Here is a 5033-nt window from a genome sequence, read left to right as displayed (position 1 = left end):
TTGGGCACAACACACTCAACATTGGCACACATACAGGAACACACAAATCTTTTATAATAACTTCCCCCTCCCTCCCCCCTTTTTTTTCTCTCCAGGCCACAAGGACTACTCCCAGCCGCCAGTAGCCCATAGTAAACCGTGACCAGCGCGTGGTGGTTGGGAGTGTGAAGGGATGGGGAAGCAGCAGTAGTGGTGGTGGTGGAAGCAACAGCAGTGTAGTGTTGCTGGCCAGGGCAGCACAGGCAGTAGTAGTAGTTTGAATTACGCTCCCACGATAGGACGAACTCACGTGTCTGCAAGTCACCATTCACCATCATCACAGGCACATGGATTTACACCAGTCTCTCAGCTTGGGTCTCTGGCAGGCATTGTGCCAGCACAGGCAGATGTCTATCGGGAATATAGACGTGCTGCCCCACCTCAGGCTGCTGCTGCAGCTGCTGCTGCGGCACAGGTGTATGTGACACACCACTCAACCCACATACTTACCCTCCTCCCTTCCAGCTGCACATACCAGTCAACCCATTTACACCAGGGTTAGTGTTCAGTCTTCTGTTTTATGAAAATTACATGTATGATTATATATGTACATACATACATATCTTTATTGTGTGTATATGTAAGATTGTTAAATGCAGCACAGCCTGTTATGTCAAGAATGTATTATGACCAGCATGCAAAGACTTGGAATTATGAAATATTGATTTATACTTGATCTTTTACAGAGGAGCATTGCCTCCACCAGCCCACCACAGCAGTGGGCGCACAGTGCTGGCTGCCCACCTGCACACCCTTTACCTGCCCACATGCAGCCAACGCAGTGTTCCTACACACCCCCAAGTAGCTGCACCTTACACTGCCTACATTGCTCTCTCTCCAGCCAAGAGCCAGTATCAGAGCATCTGGTTTTCTGAGTAGCAACAGTATCAATTGGAACAAACCCACTACAATTTGTGAGAATAAAATAGGCCCAGAAGATCCAAAATGAGCCAAGAAAATGACATACATGAAAAAAGAAATAAGTAAAAGAAAAGAAAAGAGAATTTGTTGCCCAGCACATGAGAAATGGGCAGGTGGGAGTGGGTATATTGGGTTCCTGGAGAGTAATTGAGTGTAGTATTGCAGTGTAGTGATGAGGTAGGGATGGATCTATGGGGAGAATTTGCCCCATTCCTCCTTTCACCCTCAAGAGGAAGCTGCTGCACTATGAAGATCAACAACAATCTCAGCAAAGGATATACCAGGGTGGCTAGACTTAGACTAGTTTAGATGAAAGCAAAAAAGAAACTCTGGAATACCTTTGTTGAAACAAGACCATTATTTTGGTGCCAAGTGTATGGGGTTCACAGCCAAAAAATAGTGTCTACAAATTTTAAGTAAGCTTCAGAAGTGTGCAAGACTTAGTGTCAGATATATCATGGGTACTGAGCTCTACCATATAATTACTCCCTGTGATTACTGATTTGGGGGCCAATAGAATTTGTTTGAGCATTTCTCTTGATACAATAGCATCAGCAGCAGTATAGGCCCCTTATCTGTGTGTAGAACTAGTGCATGTACAAGTGTGCGCCTGTCTCATGAGACCATAACCTTGACAAGCATTATAACTGGCGTTGGCCGTCTAAGGCGGAAATTACTGTCGGCATATTGTTGACAAATGAGAAGACTGTAGCTAGTTTTTATTTTTATCATTTTTTGTGAAACATGAGCAACAGCCAGTGGGTGAACACTACACTGGTAATGAAGAATGGATATGGAGTGTTTGTGTTAGCTTCTTTGGAGCACATCCTGTATTGCATAAAGGAAATAATTTATCAGCTACATTTCTAAACTTTCAGTCACCCAAAGAAGTATAGTTCGTTTTGTGTTGGACTTGATATCGTTATCAAGTGTGAGTTTTTTGTTGAAGCTAAAGTGATGAGCCATAATCTGTGGAGCTCGGCTAATAATCCTATTGGCTACTAAGTGACTGGGAACTGGTTCACAGAAAGCCAAGGTTTTTCAGTGAGCCATGCTTGACGTTGTGTATATTATTTTGTGTTTTACCAAGCATAAATTGAATATGTTGATAATTTTTAAGGGGAAAGGGTTTTGACAATGGTCTGTACGTAGACTTAATGTGTAGCATGAGTAGTATTGTGTTTATAGCGATGAGGCCGAGGGAAAATGCGCCATAGTTGGCATTTCAACAGCACTCCCCTTCCTTTCCATAAGTGTGGGAAGTTGAGAGCCAAGTAGAATTGCTGGATGTGGTGTGATGCCCACCGGCTGCACCACGTTTGGTGTTTGTCCACAGGTTTGTTTGATCTCTATTAACATATACGCTTTCTTGAACTTCTTCCTATGTAAAGGTGTTATTTATGTCTGGAGTGTGATACCTTCTCTTTATATCTCGGAGAATCCTCTGCATGGTTTTTGTGCTTGTTCTTGACCAAGGTCTATACACCCGGGAGAAGCAAATAGCACGTTCAGGCTTACTGCCATTCCCCAACCCCCCTCCCACACTCCACCTCTTTTGAGGTTCACTATTCACTGCTAACTGTTATTGGGAATTTATTTTTAATGTTTCTTTGGAGAATTTTTAATGTTTAGTTGATTACCTTTGATCTTAAGCATCATATAATATTTAATTTTTAAGGTTAACATTACTTCTAAGATGAAGCTTTGATGTGTATGTGAAAGCTTATATTTAGTATCTGAATTGGGTGAATTTGTCATAAAGAACTAATATATAAGGGACAGTGTTGTGTAGCAGGTGATGACTGTGAATTTTACAGTGGGAGGGGGGCCGTGCCTGTGTTTTCATTAGGCCCTAACATGTATAGGTCGTGGTTCTGTTCGTTTCTGATCTCAACATTGTGATTAGATACAGTTCACCACAGACCTCGACCCAGACCTTTGTGTGTGGGGCAACAATTCCCAAGGTCTTCTTGAAGGTGCCAAGCTTTGGTGTGTGTATAGGGTCTTTGACATGTTTCAATGGACCAACTGTTCGTCAAGCTGAACAGCAGAGTTTGAAAGTAATTGATATCCGTCTCAAGCTCTGTGTAGTACATGGTATGGATTTGAATTTTTAAAATTGTATTCATTTTTAGTTATTAATTTATTTTTATTAAAAAAAAAGTGTATTGACAAGCATCTTTAATGTGCTAGATGATTGACAAGCATTTTTAATGTTGTCAGAAGATTAGAAATTGTTGATAAAGTAGCTGAATCATATTGAAGTTTGATTGAAGTGATTGAAAAGCATGACGAATAGTCTTGTCCTTTTTCAGATGTAAATTTTCTTGGAATTCAACCAAAGTTTATCCAGACACAGATGTGGTTTTCCCGTATGTAAAAGTAGTCATACGAAGCCATTGGCTGTTGCGCAGTCAGCTTCCAGGTGTCTAGAGACCCCTCATGCACCATGTGGACCACTCACCATTATCAGGAGATGGCCTGTCAGGAGGGAAGATGTGACTGTTGGGATTTGTACACAATCATCAATTTGGTTCCAGTTTAGGTTATTGGTAGTTCCGGTGCTCAGTTATCGGCACCTACATAACAGCCCTACACATGTGATGTTTGTATTTAGAGTGCCTAAGCTCTAGTATTTAGAAGATGTGACGGATGGCCAATATTGATTGCTGGGTAATGGCTCTGCACAGTATCTTTTTTGACCTTTGTATCTACTTATCCTGGAATACAAAAAAGAAAAGAAAAGAAAAGTGTCATAAATTGATCCATGGCCATGCATCAGTCTCTGTCCACATAGTAAAGAATATTTTTGATTTGCTGCACAGAGTCACGTACCATCAGTCAGGTGATCGTCTGGCCGCAGTATAACGAGTAACGTGAAACTGTTGCCCAACGTTAGTCATAACCCTCACAAAACACTATAAGAGTTGATTGCAGTACACTGTTGTAGTACACTGATGTAGTACATTGCTGTAGTACACGGATGTAGTACACAAAAACAAGATTATATGTGTACGTATCTATTTTCTTGAGAATGTAAATATAATTATGAATGTAATATTTTGGGGTCAGTTAGGGTATGTAAAGACTTTGTAAGATATGTAATGTGTGTTTCATGATTATAGATAACACAAGTACCTAAATGCTAAATGTTTCTCAACATTTCTCGTTAGTATTCAGTAGGCATACAATTAACATGTTTCATTGTCATGCTTCAAGACCATTAAGATTCCTCCCCCTCTCCATACTAGATTTCCTGAATTGTGGTAGTTAGGAACCATTAACTTTTTACGACTTAAGAATTTCACTTTTTCCAGTGACTTGCTAGATGTTAAGGGTCTGGAGTCGTTGCCACAGAGTGCTTTAGACCACATCAAGAAGCAACAGTTGCAATATGATACCCATGCAGAATTGATAAAGGGATACAGAGTCAGACTAAATTCTTTACAAACTTTTTTAGCAATACTGGGTCTTAAAAACAATGTTATCCGAGTGCTGCTTTGGCAAACGTAGACAGTCTCTTGGTCTCTCACTCCTAAAGGTGACCTGTGACCATTTTCAATTTTCCACGTGCTCTGCGCTATATGATAAATGCCTATTGTCCATCTTGCAAATGTAGTTCAACTGAAACACTGGATTGTGTTTTTTATAGATAAGGTCCTCTGGGTGTAGAGTGGTATAAATATTTTACTCGCAGTCTGCAGCAAAGTTCAACCTCCATGGTTGTTGAGACTCTCACCTCATATGTTTTGTATTGACTTTACTTATGGCACTCAGTCTTGCACTATCTAGAGGAAATTTTTCTAACACTAAGCAATCATGTAGGAAACTCTGTGAGGTGGGTTGTCAACATTTCCAAATGTGGAAGATGTGCTGTAGAATGTAGCAAGGTATTAGTTCCTTAGTTTGCTAGGATGTCCTACCATTTACAGTATCCTAGGATAGTTTTGAAGGATTCTTTGATTGACAGTTTAGTTTTAATCCTGAGTTTTTTAAAAAGCATTTTAATGGTTTTTGAGGGGCTATCACAACTAGGTTGATGTATTGGTTTATGTTTAGATTCCCCAATTTTA

The 5033-nt window shown here is 40.4% G+C and overlaps 1 pseudogene; it reads left to right on the top strand.

Annotated features, from left to right (window-relative positions):
• The first annotated feature begins 95 nt into the window (after window positions 1-95).
• Window positions 96-1112, top strand: LOC119570200 (annotated as a pseudogene).
• The last annotated feature ends 3921 nt before the right edge of the window (window positions 1113-5033 follow it).

The sequence above is a fragment of the Penaeus monodon genome, unplaced genomic scaffold, assembly GCF_015228065.2.
Source record: "Penaeus monodon isolate SGIC_2016 unplaced genomic scaffold, NSTDA_Pmon_1 PmonScaffold_23065, whole genome shotgun sequence".
NCBI classification, from domain to species: Eukaryota; Metazoa; Arthropoda; class Malacostraca; order Decapoda; family Penaeidae; genus Penaeus; species Penaeus monodon.
Note: the sequence above shows the minus strand (reverse complement) of the source record. Positions and strands in the feature narration are given on the sequence as shown.